At 40.5% G+C, this 18,884-nt stretch overlaps 1 protein-coding gene across 14 annotated transcripts in view; it reads right to left on the bottom strand.

The window, feature by feature from the left end:
• NRCAM (neuronal cell adhesion molecule) overlaps nucleotides 1-18,884 on the bottom strand; it is a 287,773-nt gene that overhangs the window by 134,651 nt on the left and 134,238 nt on the right. For all 14 annotated transcript variants that reach the window (XM_073898647.1, XM_073898653.1, XM_073898652.1 and 11 more), the window contains one exon: nucleotides 2,516-2,589. The gene's annotated coding sequence lies outside the window, so the exon portion shown is untranslated. The remainder of the gene's footprint in view (nucleotides 1-2,515; nucleotides 2,590-18,884) is intronic.

The following is an 18,884-nucleotide window of genomic DNA, read 5'->3' as shown; positions in this document are numbered from 1 at the left end:
GACGAATGGGAACGAGCCTTAAGGTATAGCAGGGCAGGATCTTCTTCAGCCTTATTATGGTTACGACCAGGACCAAACTCATACAAATGCAGCCTGAGCGCTAGAAAACCAGTTCTACAGAGTGATTGAGGGGCACCCATCCCCCACCCCCCAGCTCTGGTTGCTTCTAGAAATTCCACCATTAGCTATCCTGCATTTTCGCCCAAGGTTTTCAAGCCAGGTAGAAGAGATGGGGAGAATTCTTTTCCTTGGAGAGAATTTACACATCAGTGTTGATGATGAAGGGGAACATGGTTTGTATCCGTGGCTGGATATCAATCAGCAGGGGTAGCACTTTCCGGAGAGAAGAAAAACCACAGTTCTGATCGTTCACATCTTGTGGATACCACAGCACACAGGTGAACGTGGGAAAGACTGCTGAAAACTCTAAGTAGCTACAAAAAAACTTTCTTATTCTAATGTCAGAGGCTGAACTCTTGAATAGCCTGCGGACATTCTGAATACAAGAGGGCTTCAGAATTTTGGGAAGTTTCAGGGCACCTTTGTTTCAGGGAGGCAAGGGAAAAAGAACATGGGAAGACACTCAGGATTTAGTTTCAACCAGATTAAATCATTCACAAAAATAAAATGAGATATTTCAGTGGCTCTAAGAGAGCCTGACAACTAAAAGCTCACTTTAGTCATTTAACAAAAGACTAGCTAAAAATATCCACCAGAAGAATGTACTGAGAAAGGTGGAATTGAACCTTTTCAATTGTGCCTCTAGAAGACAGAATTTTAGGTCAAATAACTCTCACACAATGAATGAAAGAGAAAACAGTGTGACTCGCCAGGAAAACGTCCCTAGCAACCATGGGAGAGTGCCCTCGAAAGTGCGATGGAGCGCTACCCCTGCCACCTTCCAAGGACACCACACATTCCTTCCCAGTGGTCCCTCCCCTTGCCTGGTCTTCATGGATCTTCCCCTTTTACTAGAAACCACCAGTTACAAATAAGCTCCTGTTCTGGCTGTCCTTCCATCTCTCCTAGGTATCACACAACATATAATCTCCAGAAGGACTTGTCATAACATACTGCTGATATGAGTGATTTATCATAGGCCACTTTTACTTAACACCATTTTTAATTCCCAATCCCCAACAACTGTGACTTGGGATATCCAGACTTCTGTGTCCCTGCAAGATTGGATGGGTCCTACTCTTCCAAAGCTTTATCTCGCAGGCATTATTTTATGAATTAAGGATACTTGTTGGAGGAGGTGTGTATAGATACATCAAAGCGTTATAAAGTAAATCATTTTACATTAACTAAGGGAGCTTTCTAGTAAAAGAGCCATTTATATGAAATGAAGGCTCTTTTGGTATTGCTCACGACTATTTAACTCAGCCATTTTGCTAGTCTTTACTCACGTTCACTTTTCAAGAACTCTTCAAAGCAGAACAAAATGTGTGCTACTTGATTTACAAAGCAACTTTCTTAGTTTCCAGGCTACTGGCTTAGGGATTTCTGGGGGGTATTTTGAAGCACCATAAGAATTAGTTATATGAAATCAGTTTTAATACAGCACAAAAGAAGCAAATTCAACTGAGGCATGAATCATTTTCTCTTAAGCAGGAAACAACATCTAAATGGATTAATTTTAGCATTTCTCAAGGACAAGAGACAACATGCTTGCAAGATTTTCCTACCTCCAAATCTTGCAGACAATCTTCTTTTCATAATTGAAGCCTGTGAGAGTTTCTTTATTTGTTAAATAGAACCTAGGAGGGTAGAGGACTAAATGTCTGAACAATCATGTTCTCATAAATTCATTACGAGATAGAGGTCTCTGAACTATGTTCCAGATCTCCAAGTAAGATAGTCTTCATCAAGTTCAATACTATAATAGCTGGCTTTTCAGAGGCATCATAGGCCTGACAGAGTTCATTCTAGAGCTGATAATTCTAAGTGACATAAATGGGAAAGGGGTGGGTAGTGGGGGTGGGGGCATTTGATTTACAAAGCAGAAAGCACATATCAAAGTAATATTTAAACTTTCCAAATAGACTTTTGTATTATTTGGACTTCATTGTGAGATAACAAAAATTGTGTACGGCTAAGTACATTCCCAGGAGATTTTCTGATACCTGATTGAATCAAAAAGAAAACTCTTTTCTTGTAAATGATTCCTTATCATTTTAAATCTTTAATTCCTTCAGAAATATACTGTTTATTAGTAATGCCTTCACTCTGCTGTCTATTTTCTGAACTTTATGATTCATGATTTAGTAAGACAAAAATCTCATTACAATGGAAGGACACGAAGGTCTGGTTTTCTTTCCCGTGTATTCGATCTGTCCCCTTTGACAGGCAGTATGATTAATGTTTTTGCGTCTATATTCCTACTCCCCATCTTTCATCATACTTTTTGGATTGAAAAGTATTAATTATGGCAATAATATTACATAATCATATCATTTTATGGTATAATTCACTTCTTTACTAATTTAAACCTTTTCAGAAGACAAACCCCTACCTTTGAAGAAGTTCTTCCTGTCTGAAGAAGTTGTCCTTTTAATTCTTTAAACCAGATGTCTTCTCAGCATTGCCCTGTGGGTCGAAGAGTGGGGGAAATGTTAACAACACATTCATCATCAATCATAGCAGACTGTCAATACATTAACTTCCATCCGACTCCCTGATGGGAAACACAATTACCAAGGGGTCGTGTAAGGAAAGACAAATTATGAATAGATTTGCCAAAAAACATCTCTGCTGGTTTCAATCAAAAGTGACAGCAGAGAGTTGGCCTAAACTCTGGTGGCCATCCCGTTCATGCAACCCAGCCGAAAGCGACATGTCTGTTTCCTCTTTTCAGTTTGGGGGATAGAGGGTTTTTTGTAATTCACCTATATGGTGTGGCTAAAATACTTCCTTGCTATGGGCTCATTATTACTGTTGTTATTCTTAAAATGTTTCATTTAGTACAGTAGGAATTCTTTTGACTTTGTTTGAAAGGCCCCAAGTTCTCAGTGAGAGTCACAAGGAGATGGTGGGAGCAGCCAAGAGGAGAGGAGCCCCACCTGGCCCGTGAAAAAGGCTCAGCTATGGATAGTTCCAGAGTTTGACCAGCTCCAACTCCCCGCTCCTCAGCCTGAATGTTTCCTTTGCAAATATTCCAGCTGAGAATTAGCCAGAAAAGGACCGGGAGTGGGACAATTGCAGCTGAGCACATTAGGTTTCATTTTTTTAGACAACCAATTCAGTGACACCAAGGGTTTTCTAAGGGAGGATCTGTGGCTTTTTGGACTTTGGATTTTTGGAAACAGAAGTCATACTATCAGACCTCTGAAAAACCTTTCAGATTAGAGAAACAAGTGTCAATTCAGGAACTCCCGACTGCATTGAAGTCTTAAGACAACTATGAATTGCAAAGTGATTCCATTAATAAAATAAAAAGGTGTAATCTCAGATGTTCTTGTGTATGTGTCCGTTATAAAATATTTTCTGTATTAAATTGCAAAAAGCTTTATCTTAATGACATGCAAAACCACTCTTAATAGATTTTCATTGGATCCAATGCAATGATATTTTATCAGGACAAAAAAACTATTGTTGAGGTTAATGACTCCTCCTTGGAATTAAAACCAATTTTAGAGTAATCAAGGTTTTCTTTTCTTGTTATTTAGTTCCCTCTTTAAAAAAACTCTTTTGATGTATGTAGGAAAGAATTTGCAAGAATCTGAAGTCATGTCTACAATAATAACTCAATCCAACAAACTGATTGAATATTTCATATATATCTATCAATACACTGGATAAATATAAACGAGGAAAAAAGTGTAATACATGAATGCACCTTTACAGGTAAACACTGATTAGGTCAGCATGTGAATGCTGTCTCCTCTCTTCCCCTCCACCTACCCATCTCTCCATTTCTCCACCATCTCCCTCCCCTCCCAGAAGCTTGGCTCTGCTTCTGGCTCTGCCCAGAACCTGAGGCAGGTGGCTTAGCCCAAAGCCATAGGTGACATGAGAGAAACCCCTCTCTTTTTATGTTACTGAATGTGGACCTGGGATCAGTCTTTCTCTTCACCATTGCAGTGTTAATGTCTGACATCGGTTTGGGCCTCAGGGACTCAGACCCTGCCTAAAGGAGTACTTTGCTTCTGGGTCATTCAAGCCCGCTTCACTCTGGGGAAAGGAGTCTGTCACCTCTTCTAGCCCAGTGTACTAGAGCTCTGCCCTGGGACTCAAGACCAAAGCCTCCGCTAATAATACCTTGTTACTTTGTCTTGCTTTGTCAATGTCCGCACTACAAGTATTTACTTTGGGAACCTCAAAGGCAGAGCAGAATGTAGCATTCCTGCACCACCATCCCTCACCTCCAAATAATTAAGGTAAGGCAAATTTGTAACTCAAAAGGGTAGCCTGCTCCTTCCTTCTTAAAGTCTCCTCTAAGACAAGTTTTTGTGTGTGGAAAAATCCACAGAAACAGAGTGGTTCAGTCCACTGAGCCACACCTGAAGGGAGTCTTCACCCCAACTGTTTTGGTACCCCTCATGTGGCATCTACACCACATTGCTGTGGAGCTATTGCTAAAAATCTACATCACAGGTGGTCAGAGGCTACAGCTAAATATTGAGAAGAGAATCAACTAAAGACACGCATCAACAGAATTAATTTCGCCATAATTTTTACCTGGAGGAGAAAGAGAACTCACATTTTGCAGACTACTACCATGTCCCAGACCCGGTGTATGGATTGCAGGTGATGCACCAGCTCTGTAAGTATTATTATTGCTTTGACACAGAGGCAGAAACTGAAGCATGGAGGAGAGGTTATGTAAATGACCCAACTCTCACAACTCCCAAGTAATACATCTGGAGTATAATTCTGCTTCTGTCTGAACCCCAAAATGTGTGCCTCTCCTACCTCCTCCCATGGCTTTTGAGAGAAGCCAGGATGAACCTGGAGTGGGGGTGCTGCCGAGATTTACAGGGAGGGCAGTAGAAGAGAAGTTGTGGGAAGTAGTGGCCCCAGTGATGGGAAGCATGGAGGAAGCCAAGAGGAGTAGGGTCGGGGAGGCAGGAGGGTGGGCCACAAGGTTGAAACCTGCAGGGAGAATGCACACAAATGGGGGAACTCAGCGGCCATCAGCAGGAAGCCGCCAAAGTCCCAGCTGGTGCCACCACCTCCCAGGGGCCACAGTTTCCAAGTGTCAGCGACACCACCTGCACTACCATTCCTCTGCCCTTCTGCCAAGCATACCCTTTATTAATAATGTTTCATGGAAGAGGCAGGTCTGAAAATACTACTGGGTATGGTGTGGAAGAAGATGTTCTTGAACATAAATTTTATTTTTTATTTCAGTTCAATTAATTCACATATAATGTATTATTTGTTTCAGGGGTACAGGTCTGTGATTCATCAGTCTTATAGAACACCCAGTGATCATTACATCACATACCCTCCCCAATGTCCATCACCCAGTTACCCCATCCCTCCACCCTGCTCCCCTCCAGCCTTGAACATAAATTTTAAAGAGAAGTCAAAGGAATGTGGTTCTTTTGATAAGCTTGAATCATTTTTAGTATAACTGAATTCAGGGCAAAATGCCCTGAAAAGAACACACATGTAATTTTGTATAGGTGGGGTTTCCCATAAACATTATGTGGGAAAACTATTTTATCTTTGCTTATATATATTATTGATAGAGCACGGCCTCATTTTTAGCTTCCGTGTGATGACTGAAACCCCTAAGCCTTTGCAAAGACCACCAAAAGACTACGTATTAATTGTATTACCATGTCAGTAATTATGCCAAACATTTCTAGGGAATGAATTTTTGTTACATTCATTACTCTTGCTTTGACAACTGTGTCAATGGGCTTTCATCACTCTGAAACACATTTAGGTTGACAGAATGGGGTAATACATCATTGCTAAGGATTATTTTTCCAATAACAAAGTAACAATTCAATTTTTTTTAACCAAAATACAATCAACTTGTCCTATTAAACAAAACCAGTCCTAAGTCAAAAGGTCAAGATGAGATCTGATATAATTTAAAAGTAGCCTTCAGAAAAGATAAATAACATCTAGGTAAAAAAAAAATAGAAACCCAAAGGCCATGGTACACACGATAAACCAATTACAATAAAAGTAATTCAATGGTGTGTAAGTATGGCATTAAAAAAATTCAATAATTCAAGAAAGTGAATGCTTGCCTTAGCCACTCATGGAAAAATAAAATAATGAATTTCCTAATCGCTCCAAAGGAAGTCGAATTATTAACTGGCATGAATTTTTTTGCAGGATTTTGTTTTGTTTTGTTTGGTCTGGTTTGGTTGAAAATGAGAACCTATAACATTCAATGCAACTGAAAATCTGTTATTGCAAACATTACCAGGTAAAAAGTAACAGCAAGCAAAAACACTCAAAACCTCATTTGGTTTACACTCTCTGGCACAATCGTGAGGCCATTAAAAATGCTAATATTACTCTTTGGTTTCTACAAGGTAGATTTCTAAAAGCTGGCTTTGTTGGAGATATGCATTATATCAAGCATTTGACCCTTCAATCCAATTCTGTTTTCAACTGTGACAATTTTATTTCCCATTTACACTCTTAAAAAATCAATACAGCTCAGAAATACTTTTTAGGACATCAATTTTGAAAACCTTAACATGTAACAATATATTCATATACCTGCACTATTATGTGTTTATGTAGCATGCAAAATTTAGCATTATGAAATGATGGTAATTTACAAACTTATTTTTTTATCTTGGTCTTTAACAAAACTTCAGTAGTATGAAAATCATGGACTAACCCCCCCAAACTCTTTTTTTTCTTAACTTCCTGACTTTGACATGATCCTTTGACTGAATTTGGGGTCCATTCATACTTATTAACTGGAGAGAAAAGGATAAACAAACAACCCTATTAGAACTGGCATTTCTCTTTGGTTTCTCTGGGCATGCCTGTCATCCAGCAGCCCAGTTCAGCTTGGCAGGGCAAAAAGCCAAAAATCATCTTGAAACCAAGTTCTCGGCATTTCAGCAACCTATGAAACAAAATACATTCCAAAAAGCAGAGAGCATGGTCTGGAATAAAGCAGGTTCAACTAGTACCTCAATGGGGTGGCCCCCAGACAGCCATCTCTCCCACAGCCTGGCTCGCTAGGGTTCCAGCGACACGGGGTCCTAACGTCCAGCCCCAAGTTTAGCATGAAGTGCGGCCAACTCTTGAAGACTAGTAAACTTGCTGGGACTTGGGACCAACTCCGTGGTCTCTTAAATGTCAGAGTGGGAGCAGGGCAGGTAAACCAATGTGTCATGCTTGACCTTTCAGAGAAGGGAAACCACTGATCCCTTGACAAGTCAAAAAAGATTGAAGACTGCCTACCCCCAGAAGCTGAAGACTGTTTCGAGTGCCATCTTCATTTGCTACCTTATAGACTGGTGCAAACATCCAATAGTGAGCAAATTCCATTCATCTACGGCATGCTGGACATATGCCATCTTACTGTCTGTCGGGGCCCTGGCAGACACACACCACTGTAACAGTTTATAGCACGTACATGGTGCATTTCATGTTTTACTAGGAGCAACTGCCATAACTCTAAATAGAAACCCAGAATTCCAGTGTGCAGTCATGGCTAGCTTCTAACAAGTGCCATGCCCCCTCTCTGTTGTGCGGAGTGGTCATAGGGAGGAAGCCCCACCCCTGTCCAGACTACATTTCCAGCTCCCCTTGAATCTCGGTGCGACTGTGAGATGTTAAAGGAGCCTCCTTGCCCAGATGTTCAAGAAGCCTGTGTCTTTCCCACCCCTCATCTCTCTACTGCTGTTTGGATGCCAATATCCATTGGGACTTTGGAAGTCCCTCGGCCTGGCCTTTGTCAACACAGTTCCCTGAGGCTGACAGGGAGAGATCCTTCCATCCACACAAATGATCTACATGACCAGCACTGGACTGCTACCTGAATGGGAAAGGAATTCTAACTCAGGAAAGTTTTTACCATTTGGGGGTTTATTATAACAGCTAGGTCTGCCCTGTCTCATAGAGTCAGTATGCCATGAATATAACAGAAATCTTAAATTCAATCTATTCCTCATTGGTCCTTCTTCTGTATCTATAATCGAAAAGGAACAGATTTAGTTTTATAATTTTAGTGTATCCAGGGGCGCCTGGGTGGCTCAGTCGGTTAAGCATCTGCCTTCAGCTCAGGTCATGTTCCCAGGGTCCTGGGATCGAGTTCCACACTGGGGGGGGGGTCCCTGCTCAGCGGGGAGTCTGCTTCTTCATCTCCCTCTGCTGCTCCCCCTGCTTGTGCTCTCTCTCTCTATCAAATAAATAAATAAAATCTTTTTTAAAAATTTAAAAAAACAAAATAAATATTAGTGTATCCAGGGGCGTCTGGGTAGCTCAGTTGGTTGAGGTCTGACTCTTGATCTCAGCTCAGGTCTCGATCTCAGGATTGTGAGTTCAAGTCCCATATTAGGCTCCACACTGGGCATGGAGTCTACTTGAAAAAAAAAAAAACACTAAACTAAACTATTAAGAGTATTCAAAGACTATTAAATAAATCCTATTTGACACAATTAAAATAGTGTTTATTTTGCTCAGGGAAGAAAAAACTTAAAGGACATTAGTAAAACTGTCAATGAATAAATGAAAGTGGTTGAGAAAACTTTACTAAATACAAACCAAACAAATATAGAGGATTTCCTGGATGGTATGTAAAATAACACTGTACCTAGAACATGGGGAAGGTTGAACATAGTTTTTGAGAGACTCTGATTCAGTAGGTGTAGGCAGGGCCTAGAAATCCACTTTTCTAATAGGCAGCCCCAGGGGGGTCTGATGCAGGTGGGCTTGGGCCACACTATAAGCAACGTGGTAAAGAAGGTCTCTGGGGGGGACGCCTGGGTGGCTCAGTTGGTTGAGCGGCTGCCTCCGGCTCAGGTTGTGATCTCAGGGTGCTGGGATCGAGCCCTGCATGGGGCTCCCTGCTCAGCGAAGAGTCTGCCTCTCCCTCTCCCTGCTTGTGCTCTATCTGTCTCTCTCTCTCAAATAAATAAATAAAATCTTAAAAAACAAAAAAAAGAAGGTCTCTAGGATAATGATGGTTAAACTGTGAAATACACTACTTTGTGAGGTCATCAGATTTCCTTCCTAGAAGAAAGTAAACCTGGGGAAGTTTCCCATCCACAAGGTGGAAAACACACTCTGTCAATAAACATTACAGAGCTCTGGGAATCTAGGCAAGTATGACATGATCCCAATCCTTAAGCAGCTCCTGGTCTCAGGAGAGTGACTGTCTACCTGTGTGTGTGTGTCTATGCAGAGGAGGTGGTGATGAGGAGAAGGAGGAAACAAAGATGCCGTCTGGGTTTGAACTGGGGACATGGGGTCCCATCCATGGGTGTGCGGAGGTTCCCCAAGTGTGGTCCCAGGGAGTACACTGAGCTCCCCGGGGCATCCTTGTCCCAGAACAGTCTCCAGATAATGTTACCACCAGCAAGGTACAGAATGAAACAGAGGAAGGAGAGGCACCAACCCTATTCAAGAAGAAAAAGCACTTCATGTTTACCTATTTTACATATCAAACTTCCATGTAACGTGCCGGGAAGAAAAGATTCTAAGGCAAACAAAAGAAGTTTTATAAAACCGTATGGCCATATGGGGAGTTACTGTTTAGTGAGTTGTTTCAGTCTGGGATGATGAAAAAGTTCTGGAGATGGGGGATTTTGATGCCAATGCACTTAGTACCACTGTACATTTCACAATGGGTAACATAGTAAATTTTACGTTATATATGTTTTGCCACAATAAAAAAAAACATGGCTATAGGCTTCCTTCTAACTCTGTAAATTAATAAACAGAACAGGGTATTTGCAGGAAAAAAAATTAATCTAACCCTACACTCTCTCATCAATACTTTCTATGTCCCTGAAAAGTCAGGAAAACATGAATTCTGAATCAACAAATATTTCATGAGAATTCCTGTGGCCCGGGTCCTGTTCTAGGCACTGAAGACATAGAAGAGAAACAAATCCTGCCCTCAGAAAGCATTTATTTATTCATTCCCTCATACACTCAGCAAATATTTATTAAATGTCTATCACTTGCCACATTCTATGCTGGGCACCAGAAATACAACGGTGAAAAAATGGCAATGAAAACATCAGCAAACAGGACCCTCCTTTACCCTCATGAAGCTCACAGTCGACTATAGGAGACAGATATGAATCTAAAATACCCACTTTGAAAAGTCATCAAAGCAGAGATGTGTGGAGCTCCTAGCAGGTGTGGTGATGGGAACTGGCTCAGTCAAGGTCTTTCTGAAGGGAATGATGCCTGAGCTGAGATCTGATGGATGGGGCTGGGCAGGGACAGTGTGGCCGGAGCAGACCAGAGGCAAGGGGGGCATGGCCCCAACGAAGCTAGAGAAGCAGGTGGAGACCTAGTGCCACACAGAGCCCTGTGGATGTCTCAGTCTCTGTCTTAAGGGCTATGGGAAGCCATCGATATACCGTAACGAGGCCCGGGGTGGGAGAGGAATGATCTGATAAAAAATTAGGGCAAAGGGCTACTAGTGAATTCCTGTCCAGTTACAACAATAGGTGAAAGTCGGAGCACCTGGGTGACAGTTCGTTAAGTGTCTGTCTTCAGCTCAGGTCATGATCTTGGGGTCCTGGGATCGAACCCTGAGTCTGGAGCCTGCTTTTCCCTCTTCCTCTGCCCCTCCCCCTGCTTGTGCTCTCTCTCTCTCTCTCTCTCTCTCTCTATCTCAAATAAATAAAATCTTAAAAAAACTTTTAAAAATTGGTAAAAGTCTTTGAATCTCTCAGATGAAAGTATTTAATATATCAAAGAATTATTATGATCAGATAAAAATTATAAACAGCATGCCAATTTTTAATTTTTTAGTGTTAATCAAAACATAGTCTCTTAAGGTTCTATTACAAAAATCTACTAAAGAAGCTGAATATGATTAAAAGAGAATCACCAGAATCTGCAGGACTAGTAAATTAAGTTGTCCACACTTGATCAACACAGTTTAAAGTAGATACTTTGGGGAATAAAAAAAACAGTTGAACTATTAGATCAAAGGCATGAAGTATATTAAACTTCACAAAATATGATTACTTAGGCATCTTTCATTAACACATAAGGTGACAACAGGACATGTAACTAAATGGTGCACTAATTTGATTAGTATTTAAGAACTTGAACAAAGAATCAAACATATATCATTTCTTCCTTTAAAATATGGTTATTGATGCTAATATATACTGTAGGGTGGGGAAAAAATTCAGATCTGCACAGTACTGTGTGCTAAGAGCAGATAGATAAAGTAATAACAAGAACACCTTTTACAGATCATCAAGTTAGCCACAGGCTCACTATTTTAATTTATGCAGATTTATCATTCAATAAATAGGTGAGAGACATTTCTGCATTTCAAATTCTGGATAAAAGCAGGAGAAGGACACATCAAGCTTTTGTGTAGCCAGTTAATCTGACCTCTGAACAACACAGTACATTCCAGACCGTCTCTCAAAGTTCAGAAAAGTTGTACAGACTTGACCCATATAATCTGCACAATTCACCTTTTCACCAAATTGTCATTTGTACAATTCACCTCTGTCAATTTGTTGTTCAGCTTAAATTATCTTAAGAATGCAATGTAGAGAGCCAGAAGAAGGCTCCCAATGTTGCATTTTATTATAAGCTACCAAAGCCCCCTGGGTTTTGTAGGTCCTGGGAACCCAGGCTGATTTGCAGAGGTCTGTACCATGGCTTTTCAAGATTTAGCCTTACAAAGATCTTCATTTTAAAGTTTAATCTGACTTGGTTGAAAACCTAATAATTATTGTTCTACCAGTGTACACTTCGGCCTGAACAAATTTAATACACTTGGGTACAAAAACGTTTGTAAATTTCATGTGCAAAATTCTTCTGATGTTTAAAGCAGTGTTTTAAATGCCCAATGAAACTGCCCATTAGTATCAAAACTGTAGTTCATATTCCTAGCAGATGCCACAAATAATATGTCAGATTGTAGAGAAAGGGATAAAAATGCAGTAAATCAGATTTAGCAAAAAGAATGAATACATTTGCCATAAAAAGGAGGGGAAAATCTCCTTTAAAAAATTAGAAGTATAATTTGCATTTTTATTGTTGGCACTAAACAAATCTCACTAGAGAGATAAAATGAGAAGTCAGAAAAACTTTCAAACATTTGGACAAAAACTAGACATTTCTTCTTTTTTGTACTATCAGCTTTCAAAGTTGGTAAGTCAATCTTTCAAAATTCTTGTTTTTCAGTCTCTTCTTGATATAGATATGAACTCATAAGTAGCCCCCACACTTTTATTTCTTCTTGCAGCTTCCTGAGTAGCTGCCATGTTCGTTGAACTCAATTTGACATCTTTTCATAATACTGCTCTGGAAGGAAGAAGGAATGAACCACAACTGAATCAAAATAAAATGGGTTCCAAACACAACTCTGATATAGCTTCAGTGAAGTTCATCCTGTGGTTCCCATAATAATTATTGACTGGCACCAGGGGCATCCTAAGAAGGTTTCGCTTCACTTAGTTGTCTATGAGCAAGCACTGATTTTCAATTGCACTTGTACTGGTTTTTTGAACCAAAAGGAACTTTATGAGCATAAAAAGGAAAAAAAAAAGAAAAAAAGAAAAAAGCAAAGAAAGTCAAACAGGATATAAACGATAAGCCTACCATTATAGATCTCTCCATAGTGGTATCTAAGCAGAGTGGCCCATTCCTGGTCAATCTCAAAATGGCTTTGGGGGTCTCAGATCTTTCAGCTGTCTAGATTAGTGTCCCAACTTGAGATTTGGAAATGCTGGTCTTATGGAAATCTGGAATACTATTAGTTCCAGGTCACTAATTAAGTTAACTCCAAATATGAAGCTGTCCATTTAAAAAAGAGGTCATTTTAATGCAACATGAACTGTATTAAATGAACCAATATTTCTAAATAAAGCAATCAAGTTATGAATTCATTAGCTTACCAGGTGACATTTAGGCAAATTACTTCCTATCTGGGGGGTGGAGCAAGATGGCGGAGGAGTAGGAGACCTGGGTTTCGTCTGGTCTCAGGAATTCAGCTGAATAGGGATCAAACCATTCTGAACACCTACGAACTCAACAGGAGATCGAAGAGGAGAGTAGCAACAACTCTCTGAACAGAGAAGCGACCACTTACTGGAAGGTAGGACGTGTGGAGAAGTGAATCGGAGGCGATATTCGGGAGGATAGACGGCGGGGGAGGGGCCTCCGTCGGCCGCTTCTGGCAAGTGATAGAGCCGCGGAGCACAAAATTGGAACTTTTAGAAGTCAGCTCCGCTGAGGGACGTCGCTCCAGTGGCTAAGCGGGAGGTGGAAACCTCGCGGGACACTGTGGTCTCAGGACCCTCGGGGTCACAGAAAGACCAGGGGTGCCTGAGTGCAGCAGAGCTCCCAGGTATTGGTGCGGGGAAGCTGGCAGCAGAGACGGAGCCAAGGTGCGGGCTCTCAGCCGGGGCTGCCATAAACTGTGATCGGTGACAGTCGGGCCACTGCTTCTCCAGCAGGGACCCAACAAGCGGCAGAGCCGGGGAGACTCCCCTTCCTCCCCCGAGAGGAGCGGCGCGGGAGCGCACCGTGGGGATCTGCTGGGTTTGGAGACTCCACATGGGGTCGGGTGCCAGAGATAGAAACGCTTGGTCACACGCTGGGTGAGCAGAGTGCGGCCGGAGACCGGGGAGACAGGAGTGACTGCTTTTCTCTGGGGGCGCACTGAGGAGCGGGGCCCCGAGTTCTCAGCTCCTCCCGGCGGAGATTGGGAGGCCACCATTCTCACTCTGGTCCTCCAAAGCTGTACCGAGAGCTTGGAGGGAACAAAAGCACCGGAGGGCAAACCCGAGCAGCTTGCTTAGCCCAGACCGACAAGGGCGGGGCAATTCCGCCTCCGGCAAAGACATTTGGGAACCAGGGCAACAGGCCCCTCCCCCAGAAGATCAGTACAAACAGCCAGCAAGTCAAGATCAAGTTTACCGATCAAGGAGAACGGGAGAACTCCAGCGCTAGGGGAATACTGCACATAGAATTCATGTCTTTTTTACCATGATTCATTAGTTTTTCAAAGTTGATTTTTTTAACTGTTTTTTTCCTTTTTTGAATTTTTCTTTTTCCCTTTTTCAACCAACATCTTATCAATCCCTTTTTTAAAAATTTTTTTTTATTTTTCATTTTTTAGAGTCATGTTTTATCCCTTCATAGTAGTTACCCTTATTTTTGGCATGTATATATAAGTTGTTCTCTCTTTAAAATTTTGAGATACAGTTTCTTCTAACAGATCAAAATATACCCTAAATCACTAGTGTATGGCTTTGTTCTAGTCTTCTGCCTGATCACATTCTCTCCTTTTTTTTTCTTTTCTTCTTTGTTTTTTAATCTTCTTCCTTTTTTCAAACAACTTCTTATCTTATCAATTCCTTTTATAAAATCTTTTATAACGTTCATCTTTACACTCATCATCCATCCCTTCATTGTATCAACCCTTATTTTGTACATATATAAGTCTTTCTTCCTTTAAAATATTAGGAGGCACTTTCTTCTAACAGACCAAAATACGCCCAAAATCTAGTGTGTGGCACTGATCTATACACTAGTCTGATCATATCTGATCATATTCTGTTTTTTTTATTTGTTCTGTTTTTGTTTGTTTTTATCTTTATCTTTTCTTTTTTTTCTCTTTCTTTTTTCTTTCTTTCCCTTTCTTTTCCCCTGGTTTCAGGTCTTTTCTGATTTGTATAGAGTATATTTGCTGGGGACGTTGTTAACCTGTTAGCATTTTGTTCTCTCACTCATCTATTCTCCTCTGGACAAAATGACAAGATGAAAAAAATCACCTCAGCAAAAAGAACAAGAGGTAGCACCCTCTGACAGGGACCTACTCAATACGGACATTACTACGATGTTGGACCTAGAGTTCAGAATCATGACTTTAAAGATAGTAGCTGGGCTTGAAAAAAGCATGGAAGTTATTAGAGAAACCCTTTCTGGAGAAATAAAACAACTAAAATCTAACCAAGTCGAAATCAAAAAGGCTATCAATGAGGTGCAATCAAAAATGGGGGAACTAACTGCTAGGATAAATGAGGCAGAAGAGAGAATCAGTGATATAGAAGACCAAATGATGGAAAATAAAGAGGGTGAGAAAAGAGAGATAAACAACTACAGGATCACGAGGGCAGAATTCGAGAGATAAGCGATACGATAAGACGAAACAACATTAGAATAATTGGGATCCCAGAAGAAGAAGAAAGAGAGAGAGGGGCAGAAGGTATATTGGAGCAAATTATAGCAGAGAACTTCCCTAATGTGGGGAAGGAAACAGGCCTCAAAATCCAAGAGGCACAGAGAACCCCTCTCAAAATCAATAAAAATAGGTCAACACCCCGACATCTAATAGTAAAACTTACGAGTCTCAGAGACAAAGAGAAAATCCTGAAAGCAGCTCGGGAGAAGAGATATGTAACCTACAATGGTAGCAATATTAGATTGGCAACAGACCTATCCACAGAGACCTGGCAGGCCAGAAGGGACTGGCATGATATCTTCAGAGCACTAAACGAGAAAAATATGCAGCCAAGAATACTATATCCAGCTAGGCTGTCATTGAAAATAAAAGGAGAGATAAAAAGCTTCCAGGACAAACAAAAACTAAAGGAATTTGCAAACACAAAACCAGCCCTCCAAGAAATATTGAAAGGGGTCCTCTAAGCAAAGAGAGAGCCTAAAAGCAGCATAGATCAGAACGGAACAGAGAAAATACACAGTCACAGTCACCTTGCAGGCAATACAATGGCACTAAATTCATACCTTTCAATAGTTACCCTGAATGTAAATAGACTAAATGCCCGAATCAAAAGACACAGGCTATCAGATTGGATTAAAAAACAAGACCCATCAATATGCTGTCAGCAAGACACTCATTTTAGACCCAAAGACACCCCCAGATTGAAAGTGAGGGGGTGGAAAACCATTTACCATGCTAACAGACACCAAAAGAAAGCTGGGGTGGCAATCCTTATATCACAAAAATTAGATTTTAAAACAAACACTGTAATAAGAGAGGAAGAAGGACACTATATCCTACTTAAAGGGTCTATCCAACAAGAAGATCTCACAATTGTAAATATCTATGCCCCAAACATGGGAGCAGCCAATTTTATAAGGAAATTAATAACAAAAGCAAAGAAACACACTGACAACAATACAATAATAGTGGGAGACTTTAACATCCCCCTCACTGAAATGGACAGATCATCTAAACAAAAGATCAACAAGGAAATAAAGACTTTAAATGAAACACTGGACCAAATGGACTTCACAGACATATTCAGAACATTCCATCCCAAAGCAATGGAATACACATTCTTCTCTAGTGCCCATGGAACATTCTCCAGAATTGGTCACATCCTAGGTCACAAATCAGGTCTCAACCGGTACCAAAAGAATGGGATTATTCCCTGCATGTTTTCAGACCACAATGCTTTGAAACTAGAACTCCATCACAAGAGGAAAGTCGGAAAGAACTCAAATACATGGAGGCTAAAGAGCATCCTACTAAAGAATGAATGGGTCAACCAGGAAATTAAAGAAGAATTATAAAAATTCATGGAAACCAATGAAAATGAAAACACAACTGTTCAAAATCTTTGCGATACAGCAAAGGCAGTCCTGAGAGGAAAGTATATAGCAATACAAGCCTTTCTCAAGAAACAAGAAAGGTCTCAAATACACAACCTAACCCTACACCTAAAGGAGCTAGAGAACAAACAGGAAATAAAGCCTAAACCCAGCAGAAGAGAAATCATAAAGATCAGAGCAGAAATCAATGAAACAGAAACCAAAAGAACAGTAGAACAGATCAACGAAACTAGGAGCTGGTTCTTTGAAAGAATTAACAAGATTGATAAACCCCTGGCCAGACTTATCAAAAAGAAAAGAGAAATGATCCAAATCAACAAAATCATGAATGAAAGAGGAGAGATCACAACCAACACCAAAGAAATACAAACAATTATAAGAATATATGACGAGCAACTCTATGCCAGCAAATTAGATAACCTGGAAGAAATGGGTGCACTCCTAGAGATGTATCAACTACCAAAATTGAACCAGGAAGAAATAGAAAACCTGAACAGACCTATAACCACTAAGGAAATTGAAGCAGTCATCAAAAATCTCCCACCAAACAAAAGCCCAGGGCCAGATGGCTTCCCAGGGGAATTCTATCAGACATTTAAAGAAGAATTAATACCTATTCTCCTGAAACTGTTCCAAAAAATAGAAATGGAAGGAAAACTTCCAAACTCATTTTATGAGGCCAGCACATTACCTTGATCCCCAAACCAGACAAAGGCCCCATCATAAAGGAGAATTACAGACTAATATCCTTGATGAACATGGATGCAAAAATTATCACCAAAATACTAGCCAATAGGATCCAACAGTTCATTAAAAGGATTATTCACCATGACCAAGTGGGGTTTATCCCGGGGCTGCAAAGTTGGTTCAAAATCCACAAATCAATCAACGTGATACAATAGATTAACAAAAGAAAGAACAAGAATCATATGATCCTCTCAATAGATGCAGAAAAAGCATTTGACAAAGTACAGCATCCTTTCTTGATCAAAACTCTTCAGAGTATAGGGATAGAGGGTACATACGTCAATATCATAAAAGCCATCTATGAAAAACCTACAGCGAATATCATTCTCAATGGGGAAAAGCTGAGAGCTTTTCCCCTAAGGTCAGGAACGCGGCAGGGATGTCCACTATCACCACTGCTATTCAACATAGTATTAGAAGTCCTAGCCACGGCCATCAGACAACAAAAAGAAATCAAAGGCATCCAAATCGGCAAAGAGGAAGTCAAACTCTCACTCTTTGCAGATGATATGATACTGTATGTGGAAAACCCAAAAGACTCCACCCAAAAACTGCTAGAACTCATACAGGAATTCAGTCAAGTAGCAGGATATAAAATCAATGCACAGAAATCAGTGGCATTCCTATACACCAACAACAAGACAGAAGAGAGACAAATCAAGGAGTCGATCCCATTTACAATTGCACCCAAAACCATAAGATACCTAGGAATAAATTTAACCTGTGCTCAGAAAACTATAAAATACTCATGAAAGAAATTGAGGAAGACACAAAGAAATGGAAAAACGTTCCATGCTCATGGATCGGAAGAACAAACATTGTGAAGATGTCAATGCTACCTAGAGCAATCTACATATTCAATGCAATCCCCATCAAAATACCATCCACTTTTTTCAAAGAAATGGAACAAATAATCCTAAACTTTGTATGGAACCAGAAGAGACCCCGAATAGCCAGAGGAATCTTGAAAAAGAAAAGCAAAGCTGGTGGCATCACAATTCCGGACTTCTAGCTCTATTACAAAGCTGTCATCATCAAGACAGTATGGTACTGGCACAAAAACAGACACATCAATCAATGGAACAGAATCGAGAGCCCAGAAATGGACCCTCAACTCTATGGTCAACTAATCTTTGACAAAGCAGGAAAGAATGTCCAATGGAAAAAAGACAGTTTCTTCAACAAATGGTGTTGGGAAAATTGGACAGCCACATGCAGAAGAATGAAAGTGGACCATTTCCTTACACCACACACAAAAATAGACTCCAAATGGTTGAAAGACCTAAATGTGAGACAGGAGTCCATCCAAATCCTAAAGGAGAACACAGGTAGCAACCTCTTCGACCTCAGCCGCAGCAACTTCTTCCTAGGAACATCGCCAAAGGCAAGGGAAGCCAGGGCAAAAATGAACTATTGGG

The sequence above is a fragment of the Callorhinus ursinus genome, unplaced genomic scaffold (assembly GCF_003265705.2).
Source record: "Callorhinus ursinus isolate GAN/ISIS: 27379988/994484 unplaced genomic scaffold, GSC_fseal_2.0 scaffold12, whole genome shotgun sequence".
NCBI lineage: Eukaryota > Metazoa > Chordata > Mammalia > Carnivora > Otariidae > Callorhinus > Callorhinus ursinus.
This window is presented reverse-complemented; position numbering and strand designations above follow the sequence as displayed.